At 42.1% G+C, this 17,351-nt stretch overlaps 1 non-coding gene and 1 pseudogene across 1 annotated transcript; one reads left to right on the top strand and one right to left on the bottom strand.

The window, feature by feature from the left end:
* Nucleotides 1-13,092: 13,092 nt before the first annotated feature.
* LOC100732079 (sodium/potassium-transporting ATPase subunit beta-3-like) lies at nt 13,093-14,830 on the top strand (annotated as a pseudogene).
* Nucleotides 14,036-14,172, bottom strand: LOC111755279 (small nucleolar RNA SNORA2/SNORA34 family). The gene has a single exon (XR_002789849.1). It is a non-coding gene; the product is annotated as a small nucleolar RNA SNORA2/SNORA34 family (small nucleolar RNA).
* Nucleotides 14,831-17,351: the final 2,521 nt, after the last annotated feature.

The raw sequence follows: 17,351 nt of genomic DNA, 5'->3' as shown, positions 1-17,351 counted from the left end.
AAAATAGAACTATACCCAGGCATAAAATAATCAAGATTCCAGAAATCCAATGTAAAAACAGAATATTAAAAGCTGTCAGAGACAAGAAACAGATCACTTACGAGGGAAAGCCCATCAGAATTAAGTCAGACTTCTCAGCACAAACCATCAAATTGAGAAGAGCATGGGGCAGAATAATTCAAGCCTTGAATGAAAATAACCTCCAGCCAAGGTTGATCTATCCTGCAAAAATTGTCCCTAGAAATTAATGGAGAAACAAGATGCTTCCAAGATAAAGAGGAACTGGAGGAAATCGCAACCACCAATCCAAGTCTACAGAGAACACTACAGGACATTCTAAAGAGAAAGAAAAGTACCAAGATTTCAGGAACAATGGCAGAGAGGCCCAAAAGAATGGAACAAAAAGCGAAATGAAGAAGACAAACAGACAACTAATTACGGAAAAAGAACACAACAGAAGAGGCAAAGAAGGTTGGATATAATTTCTAATATAGATGGCTTAGATACATTAAGTTAAGGGAAAAAAGAGAGAATCGTAGGCAGAGTGGATCAAGAGGTAGAATCCACCGAGATGCGCTTTATAGGGAATATAATTAACCTGAAGAAGGGTATATGGACCAAAATCAAATATGAGAAAACAGAACTCGATATGATAGGGAACCAGAAAGTAATAGGGGCAAATAGACCAGTACTTATGGATAGGTTGAAAAGATAGGCTTTAATAGGTAAAGAAATACAACTAGACATCAAGTCCAGGAGTGAGAAAGTTCAGAAACACTTAGGTAAATAGCAGGTTGCCCCTAATATAAAACCAAGAGTGTTGGGGAGACCCAAAAATACAAGTACATCCTGGGGGAGTGAAAGGGGAGGAATAGTCTTTAAGAAAAGAGACAGCGGAAGATATAGCTAATAGTGTATCAGGAATTAAAACCTATATTATCATACCACTCTGCTTAGATAGAATTTATTCCGTCCCAGTTTGTATATAAGCACTGGGTCTGAGGGCACAGACAGCTGTCCCGAAGCTATTAGGATATAGCACAGTGGTCATTTCCTATTAACTTAATCCAGATCCCTGTATGATTTATACTGGTGTATCTTGACTGATCTTAGTTAAATCTGATTTGTTTGATTGCTGCTTATTATTGACAGATTTTACTCAAAACTGATCAGTTGATGGTATCAAGTCAGAGAGTATAGACAATTATACTGAAAATGACAACAATTCACTACAATACCCATTCTGATTTGATTACTACCTGTTTTTCTACTCTATACTATCTACAAAGTTGTATTTCTATTAATTCTGTAATGAACTGATATATTCAATTATACTTTATCTGATGATATAGCCAATTCTGTTGATGATAAGAAACAACACAGTAACCATGGCAGAACTCCTTGTACAGCAGTTTTACATGTCTTTTTAATTTTATGTGTCTATAGGAATATGTTTTGTTCTGTCCTGTTCTGTTCTGTTTCTCCCTCTAATATATAAGGGATAGAAACACATGTTAAGACTCATGCTTGTGTAAAACCTATAAACAGTTTATGAGAACTGATCTTATGACACATGATGAAATGAACAAATACTTTGAAGGAAAAAAAGGGCACTGCAGTACCCAATGCTGATTCTGGAGTGTCGTGATGTGAAATCCAGCAATACTATTAAGCTCTGTTCAGAATGATTTTAATCTGGTATGTTTTGTTTGGTCTCAACATAAATGAAGATATAGATAAACGTGTACATGTCTAAGTGTATAGGATTGATATCCATATTACTTAGTTTTTGTTGGATAGTTGAACAGAACTGTTTGCAGTCTCCCTGGTTGAATTCTCATTTATATGCTCCACTTTTGTATCTTGAACAATTATTTGTGGGGTGACAATATGTAAACATTAACTGGGTGATTTATTACTGTTTATTTTTTCAAAGTATGTACTATTTATTCCTTTTTCTGGTTTTTTTGTCTTTCTTTAAATAAAAGAAAATAAAGAAGAAAAAAATAGAGAAGAACAACAACAACAAGGAGAGATTAGCAGCAAGGTTGGAGGACAAAGGGGATCACACCAACTTTTGGAAACTGGTGCAGAAGACTGAAGGAAAAGAGAGATGGAAGAGATAAAAGGAAGAACAGAACAGAACCACAGCCACAAGAGGCTCATCCACACTCAAACAAAAGCAAGATCAAATGATGAAGGAGAAAGAGAAAAAAAAGTAAGAGTCCACCTCCAGGCTCTGTCTGATTTCACTAGTGGACAACCCGTGGGGACAGAGTCCCAATTTGTGCACATCTCTCCCAGCAAACCAGCAGTAGCTTTTTGGCAGCAGACCTGCTCCAAGACCAGATTCAATAGACTTGCCACTGTCCAAACAATTTCCGTGTATCTGAGCCCAACTAGGCTTTGCTTGATGGAGCTGGTAGCAGTTCTGGGTTTTGAGCTCAGCCAGCCCATCTCCAAGATGAGCCCTGGCTACTCACTGTCTTCCACAGGAGGACTAAGTCCTCTGCACTCACTGCTGGCCAGTGCAGTCCCTCAGGCTTGCTGCTCCCCTCCACTACCGTGTCCCTCTGCAGAGGCTTCCAGGCATCATCTTGTGTCCACAGCTCCTCCTGTGCAGTGAGTCCTATCACCTTCTTCGCTGGAGTTTTTCTCTTCACTCTCTCCATGAATTTCAATTCCCACTTCAGATTTTTTCTGGGTCCAGTAGACCCCCCTCCCTCCTTCTTTTTTTTTAAATTTTATTTAAAAGGAAAAAGAGAAAAACACAAAACAAAACAAAGCGGTGTAAGGGTACAAATAATACAGAACTACAAAAAAAAAACAATAAGAAATCACCAGTTAATAGATTACATATTATCATCTTAGAAATAGTTGCTCAAATCACAGTATCAAAGAATACAAAGTGGACATTCAAACAGTGAGACTGCAAACAGTTGTGTTCAATGATCCAACCAAAAACATTAATATGCTCAGCTATTTAACACCCCTAAACACACTTGCTGTTGTATCCTTTAGAGCTCTTTTTTTCCCTCTCTTTTTTACAACAAAATTTACACATTTTGGATTTTATTACTCCTTAGTTCTTATTACTTTTTGGGGGGGAGAGAATAAAGTCAAATATGGCAAAACAAAGCTGTCAGTCAAAACCAAGGATAGACATATCACATGATGTAAAACAGAGTACAAGGTTATCAACAATGGTTATCAACGATGTCTCTTGTTTCCTTAAAAAGAATTGTCTATCTCATTAGATATTATAAAGTTGAACAAAACAGTAGAGAACAAGACCAATAAAACTTAAGCATTGTAAACATTACAGGACTTCCAAAGAAGACAATAGTCAAACCAGAATGGGCATCTTAGTGAATCTTATTGCCTTCAAAGTAGTTGCCTATACCCTCAAACTTGATACTATCATACAGAATGGAACAGAGTCTAATCAGTCAAAACAAGATCGTGGGAGTATTACAGGACTTCAAAACAAGTTAATAGGAAATCAAAAAAAGTTACTATTATATATCCTGCTATTTTTTTTTAATTTTTCCCCTTAATTAAAACAAACATAAGAAATAACTAAATAATTTTTTTAAAGAATAAGGGAGAGATTGAGATAAAACAGGACATAACAATATAACAATACAGGTCAAAGCATGACTGTTCCAGCAACCTAGTGCTTCACCACCAAATAACTCAACTTAATAGTAGTTACCATAGTGTTTGTCTTTTTCCTTGAAATATTTAAATAAAACTTCATATACTATAGCTTCAAATATTTCCATATCAAGCAGCCCAGAATAAAGCCTTTCCAATTAATAAGTGAAAACTTTATAAGGCTTCAAGGCCACATAATGGGGAATCATGATTATCACATATTTTTATATTTTTGAATCATTACTTACATTAGGGAAACTATTCGGTATTCACACATGCGAGATTGATTTATTTCACTTATGAGTATGGTCTCAAGCTGTGCCCATTTATTGATAAATATCTCAATGTGATCCTTCTTTATAGCTGAATAATACTCCATTGTATAGAAATACCACAACTTTTTTTATCCATTCCTCAGTTGATGGATACTTGGGTTGTTTCCAAGACCTGGCGATTACAAATTGTGCTGCTATAAATATGGGTGCACATATATCACTGTGGTATGATGCTTTCAGTCCTTCTGGGAATAGGCCTAGAAGTGGAATAGCTGGAATAAATGGGACTTCCAATCCCAGCTTTTTGAGAAATCTCCAGACTAACCTCCACAAATGCTGCACCAGTCTACACTCCCACCAACAGTGTAGGAGAGTTCCTTTTTCCCCACAGCCTCTCCAGCATTTGTTGTTGTTGGTTTTCTTTATCCTGGCCATTCTTTCAGGAGTGAGATGGTATCTCAGTGTGGTTTTAATTTGCATTTCTCTAATGACCAATGATGATGAGCATTTTTTCATGTATTTATTTGCCATTTGCATTTCTTCATCTGAGAATTGCATATTCATCTCAGATGCCCATTTTTGGATTGGATCTTTGAATTTTGGGGATCTGAGTTTTTTTAATTCTTTATATGTTTTAGACAAGAGTTCCTTGTCTGAGAGAGAGTTCACTAAAATCTTTTCCCATTTTGTGGATTTTCTTTTCACTATGCTGGAGATTTCTTTTGACGTGCAGAAACTTTTTAATAAGAAGTGGTCCCAGTTATTGATTCTGGGAAGTATTTCCTGTGCGGTTTGAGTCCTGTTCATGAATTCTCTACCTACTCCTATGTCTCCAAGGTTTCTACCCAATTTGTCTTCCAATAGATTTAGTGTTTCTGTTTTAATATTCAGATCTTTGACCCATTTAGATTTTAATTTAGTACATGGTGATAGACATGGGTCTAGCTTTAGTTTTCAGCAAATGGAGAGCCAGTTTTTCCAGCACCATTTATTAAAGAGACTGTTGTTCTTCCAGTGAACCTGCTTGGCTCCTTATCAAAGATAAGGTGGTTGAGTGTGTTTGTAGTTGTGGTTGTATCTTCTAATCTATTCCATTGATCTTTGGCTCTGTTTTGATTCCAATACCATGTTGATTTTACTACTGTTGCTTTGTAGTATAACTTCAAGTCAGGGATTGTGATGCCTCCTGCTTTGTCTTTGCTGCTTAGAATTGCCTTTGCTGTTCTAGGTATCTTCTGGTTCCAGATGAAATTTAGGAGTGATTTCTCTAGATCTATAAGGTATGATGACGGTATTTTTATTGGGATTGCATTGAATCTGTATAACAGTTTTGGGAGAATGGCCATTTTCACAATGTTTGTTCTTCCTATCCATGAGCAAGGGATGTCTTTCCATTTTCTGAGATCATCTTCAATTTCTTTTTTCAGAGTATTATAATTTTCACTGTATAAGTCTTTCACTTCTTTCGTAAGAGTAATTCCTAAATATTTCATTTTTTTGCTTGCTAATGTGAAGAATGCAGTTTCTCTTATTTCCCTCTCTGTGATTTTGTTGTTCATGTATAGGAATGCTATTGGTTTCTGAGTATTGATTTTGTATCCAGCCACATTACTGAATTTATTTATTGTATCTAAGAGTCTTTCAATGGAGTTTAGGGGGTCTTCTATGTAGAGTATCATGTCATCTGCAAACAATGATAATTTAACTTCCTCTTTTCCTATCTTTACCCCTTTTATTTCTCTCTCTTGCCTAATTGCTCTGGCTATTACTTCCAGTACTATATTAAATAGGAGTGGTGATAAAGGACATCCTTGTCTTGTGCCTGATTTTAAAGTAAAGGCTTTCAATTTTTGGCCATTTAGTATGATGCTGGCTCTTGGTTTGTTATAAATGGCCTTTATTATTGAGGTAAAGACCATCTATTCCAATTTTCTGTGAAGTTCTTATCATGAATAAATGTTGGACCTTATTGAAGGCTTTTTCTGCATCTATAGAAATGATCATGTGATTCTTATTTTTGGCTTTATTGAAATGGTGGATTACATTTATTGATTTACGTATGTTGAACCATCCTTGCATGACTGGGATGAATCCCACTTGGTCATGGTGTATAATCTTCTTGATGATTTGCTGCATCCTATTTGCCAATATTTTATTGAGGATTTTTGCATCTGTGTTCATTAGGGAGATGGGTCTATAGTTCTCTTTTTTAGTTGGGTCTTTTTCAGGTTTTGGTACTAGAGTAATATTTGCTTCCAGGAATGACTTAGGAAGGATTGCTTCCCTTTCAATTTCATTGAATAGTTTGAGGAGTGTCGGCATTAGGTGTTCTTTGTATTTCTTGTAGAATTCTGCAGTGAATCCATCTGGGCCTGGGTTCTTCTTGGTGGGTAAGGACTTAATTACATTTTCAATTTCATTAACAGAGATTGGGTTATTCAACAGTGTTACATCCTCTTGATCTAGCTTTGGTACTTCATATGTTTCTAAGAATCTGTCTATTTCTTCTGTGTTATCAAACTTTTGAGAGTAGAGGTTTTCGAAATAGGTGTTGATGATCTTCTGTATTTCTACTGGGTCTGTAGTGATTTCACCTTTTTCATTTCTTATTGCATGAATTTGAGCTTTTTCTTCCCTTTTTTAAATAAGGTTGGCTAGGGGCTTATCGATTTTATTTATTCTTTCAAAGAACCAACTCTTTGATTCATTGATTCTTTAGATTGTTTTCTTAGTCTCTATCGCATTGATTTCTGCTCTGATTTTTATAATTTCCTCTCTTCTTTTGGCTTTGGGCTTGACTTGCTCTTCTTTTTCTAGCTGTTTGAGGTGTAGCATTTACAAGTTATTTATTTGTATTTGTTCTGTTTTCCTGATGTGGGAACTCAGTGCAATAAATTTTCCTCTCAGGACGGCTTTCATTGCATCCCACAAATTCCGGTAAGTTGTATCTGCATTTTCATTTTCTTTAAGTATTGTTTAATTTCTTCTTTAATTTCTTTTGTGACCCACTGATTACTCAAGAGTGTGTTATTCAGTTTCCATGTGTTTGCGGGATTTTTGCAGTGTCTTTTATCATTAATTTCTAATTTCAGAGTGCTATGATCCGAAAACATGCAAGGGATGATTTCAACTCTTTTGCATTTGTTTAAATCTGTTCTGTGAGCTAATATATGCTCTATTTTAGAGAATGATCCATGTACTGCTGAGAAGAATGTGTTTTCTGATGTTCTTGGGTGGAATATTCTGTATATGTTTATCAAGCCCATTTGTTGCAGGAGTGATTCAGTTCTGTTATTTCTTTGCTCATTTTCTGTCTGGTTGATCTGTCCATTGGTGTCAATGGCATATTAAGGTCTCCTGTTACAATTGTGTTACTGATAATTTGAGGTTTCATTTCTGTTAGTAGTTGTTTTATATAACTGGGTGCTCTGGAGTTTGGTGCGTATATATTTAAGATAGTTATGTCTTCCTCTTGGAGTTTTCCCCTTACGAGTATGTAGTGACCTTCTTTGTCCTTTATGGTCATTGTTGGTTTAAAGTTCATATTGTCTGCAAACAGAATGGCTACTCCTTCCTTTTTTTGGATTTCTACTGCATGAAGTATTGTTTTCCATCCTTTGACTTTCAGTCTGTGAGTATCCTTCTGGGTTAGATGGGTTTCCTGTAAACAGCATATGGTTGGATTTTGTTTCTTGATCCATTCTGCTAGTCTGTTTCTTTTGATTGGTGCATTGAGACCATTTACATTAATAGTTATTACTGTTAAATGCTGGTTTATTGTTGGCATGTTATCTCTCTGCTGTCGCATCTTTATCTTTCTGTTCTGTTTAATTATTTGCTTTGCTTAGTGTTTTTTTCCTTTGTGTATCTAAACTGTCTTTCAATATTTTTTGCAGGGTTGGTTTGGTGTTCATGAAGTTCTTCAGCTGTTCTTTGTCATGGAGGTATCGTATTTCACCATCAATTTTGAATGATAGTTTTGCAGGATATATCAGTCTAGGTTGGAAATCATTTTGCTTTAGGATCTGGAATACTTCACTCCATGCTCTTCTTGACTTTGTTGTTTGTGCTGAGAAGTCTGCTGTGATTCTGATAGGTTTTCCTTTATAAGTGATCTGTCTTTTCTCTCTGACAGCTTTTAATAATCTATTCTTGTGTTGGATTTCTGGGATGGTGATTATTATATGTCTGGGTGTAGTTTTATTTTGGTTATGCCTATTTGGAGTTCTGTATGCTTCACTGGACCTGATGTTGGTTTCTGATCTCGTGCTTGGGAAATTTTCAGCTATTACTTCTCTAAATATCCTTTATGTTGCTCCTTCTTTTTCATTAATCCCTATCATTCTTATGTTATTTTTCTTTGCATCGTCTTGCAGTTGTTGAATTGTTGTTTCCTGATTCCTTGTTATTTTTAAAAGATCCTTCCTTTCCTGTTCACTAGCTGCAATCCTGTCTTCAAGGTCTGAAATTCTATCTTCACTTTCATTAAGGCGGTTTTTACAACTTTCAGTGGAGTTTTTTATTTCCTGTATATCTCTGTGCATCTGCATTATGTATTCTGTTTGTTTCTTATATTGCTCGTCTAGGGATTCTATCTTTTTGTTTAGTTCCTCCAATTTTTAAACTGTGTTTTCTTTAGATATATTCAGCATCTCTTTCATTTCTTTTATCATTTCTTCTTTTACCTGGGAGATTATTTCGAGTTTGAATTTCTTTAAAGCTTCCTGGAGTTGCTTGTTAATTTCAGTAGCTATTGTGTCCAATATTTGAGGTATATGGCATATATTTTCTTCTATATACATTGCTCCTAGGGTTTCTTGAGATGGGCTGGAGGTTTGAGGTTGTAATTTTGTCTTTCGTTTTGTCACTTTCCTATATTTCTGTGTTTCAAGTGTTATTTGAAAGCTTCCTCAGGATCTGTTGGAAATCCCCTTCTATGTTTGCAGCTACTGAGACTCTGGCACCATGCTACCCCAAGCCACTGGGCCTGCAGAACCAATGGCCCTCCTCTGCCTGCTCAGAACTCCGCAGTTCCAGACAAGCTGGGCCTCAGGGACACTGTGCACCCACCTGCCCCTTGGAAGCTCCACAGCTCTCCAATCGCAGCAAGGATGTGGAGGCAGATGTAGACGCCTCAAACCTACCTCTCCACTTCATTGCACCTGGAAGCCTGGAGGGACCCAAACAGTCTGGGCTCTGGGCAGAGTGCGCTGAGCACTCACCACAGGCTGCAGGGCCTCCAGTACCCGTGATGCTCCACCGCCTGCCGAGACATCCACAGTCCTCCAGACACACAGGGAGGCCAATGCAGGTGCCCCAGATCTGCCCAGCCCCTCCTGTGCACACCGATGGCTAGGTGTGGGAGGCCCAAACAGGCTGGGCTCCGGGGATAGTGTGGGCCCACCCACCCGTTGGAAGCTCAGCAGTTCTCCAAGTGCAGCCGGGATGGGGAGGCTGATGTAGAGGCCTCAAACCCACTTCTCCACTTCACTGCACCCGGAAGCCCGGAGGGTCCAGAATAGTCTGGGACTTAGGCAGAGCATGCTGAGCACTCACCACAGGCCGTGGTGCCTCAGGAACCTGCGTTCCCTCCCTGCTTGCTGAGATATCCACAGCCTCCAGACACACAGGGAGGCTGATGCAGGCGCCCCAGATCCGCCCCAGCCCCTCCTCTCCCCCTCCCTCCTTCTTGTCTTCCTCACAGTGCTGTATTTCTGTGTTTGAACCTGACTCTCAGAGAGGCTATTTTCTCTGATGCTTACTGCTCCACCATTTTGGTCTCTTCCTCCTGAATTAAAGATGCTTAAGCAAGTCCAGTTTTGTGTCTCTTCTTGAGACTATCAGAATCTCAAATGATCATCCCTAGTCTGAACTTGTGACAAGACAATGCTCAGGGCCAGTCCTCCTTCCACTGTCCTAAGAGAAACAGAAATAAGAATTAAAAAGACACAAGAAATTTCCAAAGATCCAGGCCACAGTACAGGCTTGTTAGATACAGCAGCCTGACTTACCCTTTTTCTACTGAAAATTCATTAACAGTTCATACATAGAAACTGCATGTCATGCATGTAATTATAGCAGCAAATTATGGGAAAGTCATGCATACTAGATCCTGTGAGCTGTCAATCCGTTTTGTCAGTCTTTTTTATCTTATAATTTTATTTTTTTTTAATTTTATTTTGAAAGTACACAACAGAACAAGACAGAATAAAGCCAACTAAGATTGTACAGTGAAATTGGTACAGAACTTCACAGCAGGTTACCGTGATAACAGTAATAGGTATCACAGTATATTTTGTTATCTTTATAATAGTTGTTCTTTCAATCACGTATATCAAAATGAGATGAAATATAGAACACTATAGAACTTATCAAAACAGAATATTGAATAGAGCAATACCATTAATCAGAAAAGAGCAAAACAGTAATAAAAAATTTGCTTTCAAAGAGATGGTAGAAGGAAGTCTCCCTTATTTGCTATGGTCAACCACCCAGGAGATGCTCAGATTTCTGGTTCCCATTTGCTAATGGGCGGGGACGGGGGGATAGGGAAACTGGGATATTTGACTCTAGGCCATGCATCAGTAGGTTCACTATTGCTTAGCAGGGAGGCAGGCTGGTTGTTTGGTTTCACAGAGTCCCAAGATCCAACATGGTACAGATCTCAATAGCTGCTGCTGGTTCTCCCCCTGGAAGGGGCACAGTCAGCCACACTGCCACAGCTTACCAGGGAGGGGAGGTACGTGCTTGGCCTCCCAGTGTCCTAAGTTTCAACATGGCATGGATCTCAGGAGATGCTGCTGGTTCTCCCCTTGGAAGGGGCACAGTCTGCCACACTGCCACCGCTTACCTGGGAGGGGAGGTACTTCCTCAGCTTCCCAGTGTCCTAAGTTCCAACATGGTATGGATCTCAGGAGCTGCTGCTGGTTCTGCCCCTGGAAGGACTGCAGTCTGCCACACCACCACCGCTTACCAGGGAGGGGAGCTGTTTTGTCAGTCTTGTCCAGGGAGATCCAATGTGATATGCCCTAGTGGGACACACATCTTTTAAATCCCAAAGCATGACTTATCTTCTTCCTCTGCTCTCCTGCACCACTTCCTGCCCTGTTCATGCCACATTTGTGTCTGCTGCCACTGACCATTCACTTTGAGTGCACTGTAAGACATTAACTTCAATACATGTAGCTGCTTTTGCTTTCATCACCAGTTATACGCTTGCAATTCTTTACTGCACATACTCAAGACCCTGGAGTCTGTTTCTCAGGAGCCCACTGCATGCTGAATCATTCTAGCCCTCCTGTGACCCCAGGTAGTTGCTGATCTTGTCTCCACTCCCTCCTCAGGAAGCATCCACATCCCAGAATCCTTCAGGGGTCTCATGTTAAGGAACCAACCTAAGGTTCCTGCAGCTTGGCCCCTTCCACCTTCCCCACTATCTCTTGTCTGTGGCTTCTCTTCCTTCCCAGCACACAGAGCTCGGCTATACTGTGGGCCCATCTGTAACAGGTTCCCACTGCAGCCTGTCCCCAGCACACTTGGGCTACTGCCTGATTGCACATCAGAGCACTTCCCACTCTGGGGGGAGGTAGGGGTCAAATTCCCCACGCTCAAGGAGCAGGAAGGAAGGAGAGTGGAGAGAAGCACGGACACCAAACACTGCACTGCTCGTATGCAGGTAGAGAACGGGTGCTCCAGACAGCTAAAGTCTGGCTCAGGGCCCTGTGGTGGCAGAGCCCTGACTCCCTTGTGTGTCACCTGTTCCTCCCCAGGGAGGAGAAAGTGTCCTGCACTTGCTACTCTGTGCTGCTATCTTGTGGCCTCATGGTAGCACCTTTTATTTTTTCCCCCAAGGACTCAATTACCTAAAAGATATGAGGTAAAGCTGACACAGGACAATGGGGCTTTTTGATCCTGAGAATTTGACAAGAAAGCATTCTCCTTCCTGTGACAGCAGCAGTTATGGAGTGGGCCAGGTCAGGGCAGCTCCAGGCTTTGCTGGAGAAGAGTCAGCATGGGCCAAGAGAGTGACCAGGCTGGGTGCATGCTGTCTCTGCAGCCGCTGGTCTCTGGAATGCTAACAGTCCTAATGTTTATCAGTCTTTCTTTTCAAAATACTACTCTGACTGATACACTTGCTGAGCAGTAGATTTACAGGATTTTTGGAGGCTTTGCAACTTCAACAAATGACTCACCGCAGGGGTTGCAGGACCTATGCCACAGCAGAGGGGTGTTGGTACACTGGTGGGAGTCCTCCTAGGCTAACTAAAAAAATGCATGGGGAGCCCTGATTAGCAGCTGCAAGCCCATGACTGGTCCAAGTACAGGATTCCTGGACACAGCCAGTTTCCATAGCAGCAACCCAGTGAGAGGACAGAGCTGAGACCAGAGAATCTTCTGGAAAGGTAAGGTAGAAGGGAGTTGGGGCTGTTAACACTGGGCCCTGACCCCTCCCTCCCTCCTTGCTTCCCTCCCTGGCTCCTTCCCCTCTTTCAAAGAGGCAGAAGCCCCTTCTAAAGTAGGAGCAGGGAGGGACTCTGGGCTGAGCTTGGAGCTGCTGGCCTGCTAGAGGGCAAAGGGAGAAGGCTGCTAGATAACCAGAAAAGACTCTGGGGCAAGTTGCACCAGTCGGTGGCGGTGGCGGGGGTGGAGGTGGAGAGGAGGGGAGCAAAGGCAAGGGGGGGGGGTAAGGCAGCCTCCAGCCAGCCCCATCCCCTCCAGTCTCAGGCAGTACAAAGAGCTGGAAAGTCTTCTCCCCTGTCTCAGAGTGGGCTACAGTCTGGTCATTCCCACTGGCCAGAGGCATGGTCCTAAAAGATGTTCCTTCTCGTGGCAGACTTGGTCCAGTCAACTTGTCCTTAGACGCAGTCAAATCTTCCCGTAGCTGGCACCGTGATCCTGCACAAAACACCCCAGTTTTGTGCGCCAGGGCTAGAGTAGGGCTGAAGGAGAGGAGGTGCTCAGACTTCAGTGGTTTCTAAAGCACAGGGTGAGGGCAAGAAAAGAAAGGGGTGGCCCGCGCAGCCAACGGCTCGGTGGGCGCAGTGGGCTGGAGCACCTGTGGTGAGGAGGAGGAGGTGTTCTCGGCTGGGCCGCCTTCCACTGTCTTCCACAGCCATCAGCGAGCTGCCCGGGTACCACTTCTTGGCATCCACCGCCCACCATGACCAAGAGTGAGAAGTCTTTGAAGGAGAGCCTGGCCCAGTGGAAGCTCTTCTTGTACAATCCAACCACCCGAGAGTTCCTGGGGCGCACCGCCAAGAGCTGGGGTTTGATCTTGCCCTTCTGCCTAGTGTTTTATGGGTTCCTGGCTGCACTCTTCACATTCACAATGTGGGCTATGCTTCAGACTCTGAATGATGAGGTTCCAAAACACCGTGACCAGATTCCTAGTCCAGGACTCACGATTTTCCCAAAACCAGTGACTGCATTGGGATATACATTTAGTGTGTCTGATCCAAGTTCCTATGAAGGGTACATTAAAGACATTAAGAAGTTTTTGAAATCATATTCTTTAGATGGGCAGAAGAATCTCAACAACTGTCCTGACGGAGTGCTTTTTTGAACAGAGGGGTCCAGTGTATGCTGCGTGTCAGTTTCCAGACTCCTTACCTTTTTTTTTTTTTTAAAGGGGGGAAAATTAAACACAACAAAACAGAACAAAATAGGACATAAGAAAGCAATGTAAGAGATGTAAATTTCAAAGCTAGACGACCTGAGATCTTCACTGTCTATCATATTGACTCTTGTTTTCTTCCAAATAGTTGTTCATATCTTCGCATACAGAGAATTCATACCAAACAACATAGTATAAAACTGATCCGAACAGAATGAGGAAGGCGTTTTAGGTCTCCAAAACCAGACAATAGGGAAGTCACCAACGGCTGTTGTAGGGTCTCTCGTTCTCTTCAAAATTGCTATCCATACTTTCATGTATATTGAAGTTCAACAAAACAAAACAGGCAGAGTGGGGAGGGGTTGCTTGTTTTTTCTAGTGCTCCGGGTCCCAGCATGGCATGGGCCCCAATAAATGCCGGTGGCTCCTGTCTTGGACTGCCGTAGCCTGCCACGCTCACAGCTGCTCACGGGGTGCAGGGTTTGCTTCAAGCTGTTTCTTTCTAATAAATTGACCATTTCACTGCCCAGGTTCTGAAATGGCCAACAGACCATAGAAAGACATCTCTTTAGGCTCCTGCTTGAAACCAGCAGCGTCAGGAAGCTGCCAGCCTTGATTCAGGGCCAGCTGAGTCCTCACTTGAAGTGTGCAGTGGTATAGACAATCCTGACTTTGGCTATTCCCAAGGACAGCCTTGCATTCTTGTGAAAATGAACAAAATCATTTGATTGAAGCCTGAAAAGTCACAAAAGATGGACTGTATTTCATAGGATGAAAACACAGAAATGATATCAAGGAGTCATAGACTTAAAGAGTTTTCCATATTATGGAAAGAAACTGCACATGGGCTACCTACATCCACTGGTGGCTGTCCAGGTCTCCTTTGGATCTAACAGTACCAAGAAAGGAGTAATGGTAGGGTGTAAAATTGAAGGACCTAAGAAATGAAGACGAACGGGACAAGTTTCTGGGAAGAGTTGCATTCAAAAACAGCACGCACATAGTCTTGAATAGGCGATCTCCACAGAATAAATGTTGTGTTGTCTGTCTTCAGTGTGTGTCTGCTGGACCTGCCATTCTAGAATTCTGAGACTGCCTAGGGAAAGGTGGGCTGCCCGCCCGGTAATGGCACAACGCACTTCCAGATCACAGTGTTCCGCGTCCTCTAAAATAACTGTCTGCTGCCTCTGCTGCCCTCTGAACCAGTGTCCAGTCACCAGACAGGGATCAGTGAACACCTGGTTCCCAGCGTGTGGGTGGGGTCTGGTCCTCTTTTTTAATATGGTTTAATTGCCAAGTGTCTAAGCTTAATATGCTGTGCAATGTAAATATTTTATGGATTTAACACTGGTTAACTCATGTTTTGATGCCAACAAAGTTGTAGGGTTAAATGTACCTGGCCCACATTAAGGGACTTTATGGCTGCAAGAAATGTGTGTGGAGAAGCTCTGTATGTGAAGAAGAAAAAAGAATAAAAGTGGATCTAAAAGTGGTACCTTGGGTTTTTTGTAAAATTATTTTTTACATGCCAAATTAGTCTATGGATCTTTTTTATTAAAAGCACAATTTTTTTTAAAAAAGCTGATAGGATTATTTTCGTGTGGAAACTGAGTCTCTTATAATGTATTTCAAACCTTAGGTGAAATAGCGTTTTTAGGGTTGAATGACTATGCACCTAATTTTTTGTGAAATTACACGCATGAGTCTTACATTGTATAATAGTATGTGAAATACCTTGTTATTGGTTTTATTTAGCAGACTGTGGACTCTAGTAATAGATTTAAATTGTAAAAAAAAAAAGAAAAGAAAGAGAAAAGAAAATCCATACCCTTCCAAGGGCAACAAGCCAAGGATCTCTGTTAGTTTTTACATAACCAGTTGAGTACACTCTGATCCAAGGGTTGAGACAGCAGTGGTGAAAGACACTGTGTAAAACCTTGAGTCTGACTTAATCACCCATCGGATGCCTGGAGGCCCAAGCGAAGTCAAGGTAACACACAGAATATTTGAGTGGGGAAAGGTTTAAGCAATATGACATGGAATTCATTGTGCCTGGGTATAGGCAGAGAGTGCAATAAGACCCTAAGACCATCTGCCCCTAACAAAGAGAGGTATGCTCCTTTTTACAGGAGTGGAGAGAAGGCAGGGGACATCAGGTGAGAAGATCCCAATAAAGGTCTGTGGTCAAAGTCCCCTGGCAGTCTTGCATCTCAGTAGGCAGAGTCTTTATCTATTTAAATTTTCAAGTATCTCTAGGTGTCCCCAGGACTTGAAAAATTTCTTATCCCTTCTTATTTCTTGTGCTTGCCACTGACAGCCTGAGGTGCGGAGCTGAGCTGGGGTGTTGAGCTGAGTTCCCTACAGAGAGTAGAGCTTCTCCTGGCAAGCAGACCGAGGGTTGGGAAAGTCAGGCTGGGTTGGAGCCTTACAGTCAGTTTTCAGGAAAAAAAAATGGCCTTCAGATCTCTGGGAAGAAATTGGGGTACTTTATCATAACCAGCATCTAAAGGAAAAGTTTGTGGGAAGTGAATCAGCACATGGGACTGAGCTTCAGAATAAGTCATCTTTAAGTTGCATAAGAGCAAGTGGGGCTGGGTGGCTTAGGGGTTTTCCTTGGTAACAATTTCTTATTTTGTGTACCCATTCTGCTTCTGCAGTTTTAGCAAGGTCTCCTGCCAGTTCTGTTAAACACGCCGTGTTATAATGTTTAATTGTTTACCCAGGGACTTGTTGTGTCATCCCAGCCTTCTGTCCCATCATGGTCCCCACAGTCTCACTCTGACCCCACCCGCTGCTCTTGGGAGCTCTGCTATCTCCCCATGAGGATGACGCTCAACATCAGTGTTTAGAAAGAAGAGCAACTTTTCACACCCCAAAGAGAAAAACCATAGTTCTCAGACCATAGACAAGGTCACAGTGGTCAGCTTGCTCAAGATCAAACAAGGGCAGGGTCGGGAGGGGATGCTGACTCAGGCCTCCTCATCACAAGGATGGAGGAGTCTTCTGGGTACCAGCCCATGCTCCCCTTAGCTCCTTCGCCTGCCAACGGCAGAGGCAGAATATGCCCCCAACTGCACAGACTCTGAGAGGGTCCACGGCAAGGCATCTCCCTGCTCATCCGCTGCGTGCTGCCAGTCCCTTGAGGTCAGCAGAGGAGCTGCAGTCTTGGCGCCTAGGACATGAATGGGTTCATACTGGGTTGGAGTGTCATGCATTTGGAAAGCCATTGGCCCCAAGGGGCTTGGATGCACCAAACCTGGGGGGGCGGGGTAGGGAAAGAGCCAGACACGAGGCCAGGCCAAGGAGTCAGATGGGGAGGAGGAAGTTGGGTTTACGGGGGTGCAGTGCAACAGATGGGGGACTGACAACTGCCCCAGAGCTAACCATTCTGAGTCATGGGTGATCAAGATGCAGACAGGGAGGAGAGACCCAGGAGCCCAGGAGAGGTGGCAGGGGGAGCTGGTTGAAAGGTTCTTGCCCTAGAATAAATTACTGTACGGTTATGGCGGTGGTCTAACCTGGTGGAAGGCCAGAGCTGGAATGCTTTCCACCTCCTGCTTCCTCCTCAGCCCTAATTGCAAGTCCCCTTCCCGTTTGCACACACAGAAAATTCCAGTACTCCTCGAGGCTCATCAAGGCCTGCCCTAAGCGCCACCCCTGGCTGGAACGTCTATGGTCATGGACTCCTCTCCACGTCCTTGGAATAAAAGCTATTTTTTCCTTTACATTTGCTCTTTTATTGTACCAAAAACTCTTGCACTGGTCTCCATGAACTAGGAGCTTGTCTCCCTGACCAGAAGCTTCTC

This window comes from Cavia porcellus, unplaced genomic scaffold (assembly GCF_034190915.1).
Source record: "Cavia porcellus strain 051 isolate PalLab524CR breed Dunkin Hartley unplaced genomic scaffold, mCavPor4.1 scaffold_25, whole genome shotgun sequence".
In the NCBI taxonomy this organism is placed as follows: domain Eukaryota; kingdom Metazoa; phylum Chordata; class Mammalia; order Rodentia; family Caviidae; genus Cavia; species Cavia porcellus.
Note: the sequence above shows the minus strand (reverse complement) of the source record. Positions and strands in the feature narration are given on the sequence as shown.